General features: G+C 46.0%; 1 protein-coding gene across 2 annotated transcripts in view; it reads right to left on the reverse strand.

The window, feature by feature from the left end:
* The window catches only part of nexmifb (neurite extension and migration factor b), a 42,491-nt gene extending 41,647 nt beyond the window's left edge, over positions 1 to 844 (reverse strand). For both annotated transcript variants that reach the window (XR_003787476.3, XM_029166104.3), the window contains exon 1: positions 72 to 844. The gene's annotated coding sequence lies outside the window, so the exon portion shown is untranslated. The remainder of the gene's footprint in view (positions 1 to 71) is intronic.
* Positions 845 to 6,599: the final 5,755 nt, after the last annotated feature.

Below are 6,599 nucleotides of genomic sequence, written 5' to 3' on the forward strand. Positions count from 1 at the left end.
ACAGAGCTCGCCGCCTATTCGCATGCATACGACGCCCTCGACAGCATCACAATACCGTTTTCGCTGCCTACCTCCAGAGCGTGTGCGCCCGAACTGCGCTTTTTTTCCCCCCGCGTCCTCCTGCCGTCGCAGTGGGATCCGTCCTCGGCTGCTTTCGGGGGCCGTATCAGAAATGCGTCGCTCCCCCGAAACGCGAACGCTTCCCCTGCATGTTAACCCCCCCCCCCGCCCGCCCCGCCACCAGCAGCACCAGCAGCACCAGCAGCACCAGCAGCGGCGGCCCGGGCCTCCAGTTACAGCAGGTGGACGCGCCTCTCAGTGATGGAGACAGCGCGACTCTCCTCTCCCCCGCCGCTCCATTTTCAATTACGGAAGAATTCGTATTCCAGGAAACGCGCTACAGGGCAGCCAGCATGTCCTAATATCGCCGCTTTTCTCGGGACAAACAGGGGTCGTCGCCTCTCACACTCCCGATTCGCGGCGCCCCCTCGCCTCTTCTCCAGCTTTTACGAGATGCTTGATGTTGCCATTGTCACGGCATATTTTTTTTTCTTCCTCTTTTTTTTTTTTTTTTTTTTTTGCAGCTGGACCTCTCCCCCTCCTCGCGGCGCGCAGTCTCGTAGGCGCGCACTCTGTTTTGCTCCCCCTCCGATTCTTCTCGGTCCGACCTATGAGCGCGCGCAGCCAGCCGACGCAGGGCCACGCACTGCCTTGACGGACGCGCTGAGCAAATCAGGTAGCCCACTCCAAATAGGACTGTATCATAACAGGGCAACTGCAATCACATGAATAATGAATAGGCTACTCATGTATGCCTATGCTGGATGATAGGCCCACTCACAACACTTAGCCTACCGGACTGGAAGCAGCGTTTGGATAGACTTAAGGGTCTCTCTCTCTCTCTCTCTCTCTCCCTCTCTCTCTCTCTCGCTCTCTCTCGCTCTCTCTCTCCCTCTGCAAACTGTAAAAAGATAGGAGCTCGACAAATCACCGAATAACCGACTAAATGTAAATGAAAAGGGTCAAACAAAGACAGGGAGGCTATTTACTATTTTAAGAAAAAGGCCAAACGATTTTCAGCGATTTTAGTTCCAACGTACTGTGTTGTCAAAGAGAGAAATGCTGCTCCACTCACAAAACGCTGCCCCATAAATCCATAACGGTAAATATGTGTATAAATGCAGTCCTCTGTTGGAGCTATTAGACGCCTTCATTATTGATTTTTATGCTGCTTCATTAGCTTCATTTTATTGATTACACTTATTACAATTTGGTTGGCAATGGGATAGTTTTGCTTTTATAACCTAAAACTCATATGGTGAGGTAAAGTATGTGTCTATCAGCAAATAAAATTTTATCTCAGATCATTTGAATAGTTGATTCACTCAATCAATTTAATTATCTATACTGTAGTATTTGTGGTTGGGCTTAATTATCGTTGGGCTCCAGCGTTATTGGGAGGTGTTTGCAGTCATCTTGTGGCTCCTCAGTTCTCCTCATCACTGGTGTAAGGACCTGCATATAATCGAAATGTGTAGTTATGCCCAGTGAGGCAGAACCTACTAAGCATAACAATTTATTCGAACTAAACAGTTTATTTCCTGTTGTGTGGTTACTTGATTAAACCATAATGGCTCCAATCAAACAGAGAAAAACACAGCATTTCTTCTGCAGGTTGGACTCATATTATTATTATCACTTGTAAAAATAGATTTATGGGTATATTGAACTTGTACGTCTGCATATTCATCGACACATACATGCTGCATTGCTCTATGCAATGCACACACACACACACACACACATACCAGATTACCTTGGAAATAGAAGCAACCCATTTACTTTATCAGGTATGTTTTCCCCGTCCATGTAAACTACAAGACGTATGCTAACGATCTCCATAGTAACAGAAATTATGTCCACGTTTCTTAAAATACCTGTTCAACTGCAGTCATCATTGCAGATGTTTATGAGGAAGGGACTAATTGGCTCAGGTTACAGCTTCTCTTAAGAACTGCAAGTTGACAACAAAACTCAAAGCTGACAAGAGCAGAACATGACTTTACTGTAAATAGTGGTAATTACTAGCGTTGTAGGAACGTACGATGAAATAATAACATTAACTATACAAATTAGCACCGATGCTTAAGTGTTGTTAAGAATTCAGAATTTTTTTGAAGACTAATTTAGGGGTTCAGCCGATGACTTTTTGTGAACATGGCACACATTCATTAGCTGTATAAATTAAGGCACTGATTAAAAAAGACAGAGTAATTATTATCAAAGGTCATCATAACATCTGAGCAAATGCGTGAAAAGTTTCATATCTATCTAATGTAATAAATCAAATGTAAACATTTCTCCATCATACTATATTTGCCTCTCAATATCATCAGCTTAGCTTAATCTTATTAAAAGATATTAGCATCACCCTCAGCGCATGAACACAAAGCAAACATTCTCTTTAGAATTAAACTTAAATAAAGATATTTGAATGTAAGGAACATCTAAAATGTAACTTTACGGGTCTTATACGACCAATAAAGTCAGAACATCCATGGAACATTTGAAAATCAAAACCAGAAAATATTAACCAGAATTTGCAGAGACCAGAAACAGGTGACATATTGTTTGCATATCCGTACTTCAGAGAGGCAGCGTCTCTAACAAGCCATCCTAATGCAACGCCCCAACAGCTGTCCATCACAGCTGGAAGCGTCACCGGCTCTAACTCATTCCATACAGACGTACAGCATTTGGTCCCAGTGCTCAGAAGGTTTGTGCATATTCTTACACTTTCTCTCATTTCATCGCTGCATTGTAAATAAAGAGTTCCTGTTTGACGCTAATGACACAGGACATAAATGCTTTGTCCAGGCTCTGTGGGTCCTTGTGTGGATACTTTTGCCGGCTGTCGTACGCGTCCCCGGCTCAGCGTGCGCTCCATCATCAGTAATCTACTAGATAATTTAATTTAGGTCTGCATCCTGAAAACTGTGTGAGACCAACTGAGACAAAGCGAGTGCAGGATGATCTTGATTCAGTACATTATTAATAGTGTTTATGTCAAGGTATGTGCGCCGTGAGCTACTCGGAGCCGGTAGAGAAAGACAAGGCGACGGATCTGACACAGTAACAAAATGTTTTACAGGATAATATTGCACTTTCTTTTCAGGCTGAGCAGCTGAGAAGTTCATCTGAATGACACGGGCGCAACGTGGAGGAGTCGGGCGCAACGCGGTGCAACGTTTAAATAAATCCACACACGGCGTGTGTCTGGCATTCAAGCCCATGTAAAATTAAAGGCGGCCAGGAGCTGGGAGCAGAATGTTAATGCTGGAGCCTCAGGTTGTGATGCTCACCGGGTCTGACAGTCCGTGTGAAACCTCTAATAAGATTATGACAGCTGTAAGTTGCATGCGCACGTCTTTGTATTAGCATCACCATGCCTGACCAAACAGTCTGAGTAGGGGCCATTTAGTCGGGCTCGCTTGATTTGTCAGCTCCAAGTTGAAGTGAGGGCGGTTCAGGAAGCGGCTCTGGAGCCCACGCACGGGTTTCCACTCATTCACGTGCACCCTCGGCCCCAGGTCCTGCACACGTCTACCAGCAACTTGTGGCTCTGGACACATTTCTGTAATACTTCATTGTTTAAATGGGTGCATTTGATTGGGCCTGTTGTAAGGCTGTGCAACAGCGGTGATGATGTCATGGAGACACAAACCCCGGAGCTGCTCTGTAGACAGTGAATAATGGAACAACTCCTGTGGGACTCTTTGTCAGCAGCCACACATATTTTACTGGGGCACAGGGATGTTTTCTGATCCACCAGCCGGTGGAAGTATATTAAAAAATGTCCATAGAGTCAGTCACTTATGCGGCTTCAGTGGAGCTGACCCAGTCACTGTGACCTGCTGTCCAAAATCTGTGGAACAACACAATATAAACTCTGTGGGGAGTCTGTTTTAAGGTGGACTTTCCCTTTCAGTGCCGCACACTCCTACGGACTCCTGCAGGTTTTACTCTCCACTTATTACATCAGGCACATGAAAGTCGGTGAACCCAGAAAAATGTCCTCTAATGCTCCGTAAATTGTAATTGCCGTTTGATTTTCGTGCCCTAAACCTGGATGTGGGATCGGCGCCGTAGTCCGTGTCCGAGTCCGGTGGCCTCCTTTAAACACGCTCCTTGTTAAATGGCCGTAGGTGTGACTGTCCCCGGTTCACCCGGCCATTTGCCCAATGACAGCTGGGATTGACTCCAGCGCCCCTGTGACTCTCATGGAGGACAAGTGGCTGAGATCATAACTGGATGAATGACCCGAGCAGGGCCTCTCACCACTGCCCACACCACTGACTCCAAAACTGATAATCCTGCAGGGACTGATTCAAGCGCCACCTACTGTTTGGGCCCGTCTGTCCCGCGTCACACAGAACGGAGCCTGATCTCTGGCGTTCATTTTCCTGCGTTAACCATAAGAAGCATTTTATTGTTCCAGACTTGTTGTGCTATTTCACAGCTAGCAGACGTGTTACAAATGTGTGGCACGGATCATCCAGACTCCGATCAGGGGTTGCGTCATCTGCAGCTACTGAGCAAAACCAACTGCATCGGTGTTTATTGACTCAAAAAGGATCAAGTGCACACGGCTGAATATTCATTCTGGTTCTGACCAGGAGCATAGATATAGTACACAGGGATTACGCACATAAATTTACACTCCCACACAAAACGGTGGAAATAACTACATCTTCTCTGAGGCGCCGATGCATATTTATCAAGGCGTAGACGCCCTTGGCCACGCTCAGCGCTGGTTCCATTGTAGTGGGATGGGAGTGAGCCCCCGCCTGCTCTGCCTTTTATCAGGATGAAAAAAGGACGTCGGACCTCAGCAACAGGCCACAGACGGGTCAGCGGGGATTTGACGTGCGTGGCCGAACGCTTCTCATCACCTGTAGCCTCTGATCGGCGGCGCCCGACGCGCAGCTCGCGTTTACAGATTATACATATTGGGTTCATCGGCGAGCGGATAATGTGCCACGTACGGACAGAGGGAGTGGGTTCAACAAGAAAATCTCTGTCTGTCGGCACATTTGCGGCACGTTCTTTGAAAAGCTCTCCTTCAGCAGAAGGTCACGGTTTACATTAGGGACGGACTTTCCTGCCGGGGTCCGTATTAAGGGCGTTGTTAAGTGCAGGCTTTTCTTTGGTGAGTGGTAAACTGGGTTAGGTTTCCTCATTACCTCCCGGAGACATCAGCTCACAGCAGCGTTAATAGCGTGCACGACGATTAAGGGGCCGCCCATTTTTGCGATTAGGTTTAAGCGTAAATAGCCAGAAAGCAACAAACTTTATCTCAGATCGCTGTGAGTCTTCAATACTGGAGAGCGTTGCGTCCTTGACCGTCAGAAACGCACACAATGCTGTGGCTCAGCCAAAGAAGGTGCTTTGTGTGATATCTAAGGCCCTCGCGCAGAACCCGAGCGGATCATAGTGAATTATGTCCACCGCATAATTAGCAACTAACCTGTTAAGGCAGCAGCTGAACGTTGTCGGGAGCCGCTAATGAATACGCTCCTAATCTCACTCTAGGTTAGATTAGAAGGACGCCATTAGCATCCACTCATCTGCCTGGACATCTGACGCATGAAAGGAGCCCCGTCCAGCCAGTAATCATCGCGTTGGCTCGCTTTTGAGCAGGGGCTCCATCAAAGTCTACTTTTATCTGTAACGTGTGACTTCAGAGCTGCACCGTCATTCTGTCCAGCAGACAATGAACACAACGCACAGCGGAAAGTTAGAATTACTGTCGCGCTCCCCCCCGACACGTCTCTGCTGCGTCAGTTAACTCAGACACATCAATAATCAATATTTTTACAAAACAATCTACCACAATTTCCTCCACGGTTCTCGGTGGCTGAACAAACGCAAGTTCTTCTTCACATTTTTATTTTAGTAGCTTCAATCCATCCCTCAGGTGAGAGACGAGCACCAGCCAGGACAGCTCGCCCGTCTTTTAGAGGGCCACACATAGTGAGAGACAACCACATACACTCACATCACACCTATTTATAATTAAGAGCCTCCAGTTAACATGACTGCATGAAGGCAGAGAACCTAGTGAAAACCCAGACAGACACGGTGATGATGGAAACTCCACACACACCACTAACCAAATATAAATGCATAACATCACAGAGACTACTGACATAATCTAGCTTTTAATTACTGTAGCTGTATCAAAACACTTTTTTTTTACTAAACTCAAACCTTTTTTCTCAATAATCCAAGTAATTACTTAAAAATTAGGATAAGTAATTTTATTGCAACCTGTTAATCGAGTATATGCTCATCAGCATTTTATCCCATTTTCAGGTGGTAACCCTATAAAACACATTGACATCCTGTGTCAAAGTATATGTTTGTATTTACACCCTCCCAGACGGCGTCATATACACATGCATGGTACTTTATATTTAAAATACAGTTTCAGAGTTCAAGTCACATTTACCTGGTTGTACTTTGATTTGTCTTGATGAAGCTCCCCGGTAGCTCAGCCAACGTATAGACCCCGGACAAAGGAAAGAAGTCAGCTCTAA

Source organism: Betta splendens, chromosome 10, assembly GCF_900634795.4.
Source record: "Betta splendens chromosome 10, fBetSpl5.4, whole genome shotgun sequence".
Lineage (NCBI taxonomy): Eukaryota > Metazoa > Chordata > Actinopteri > Anabantiformes > Osphronemidae > Betta > Betta splendens.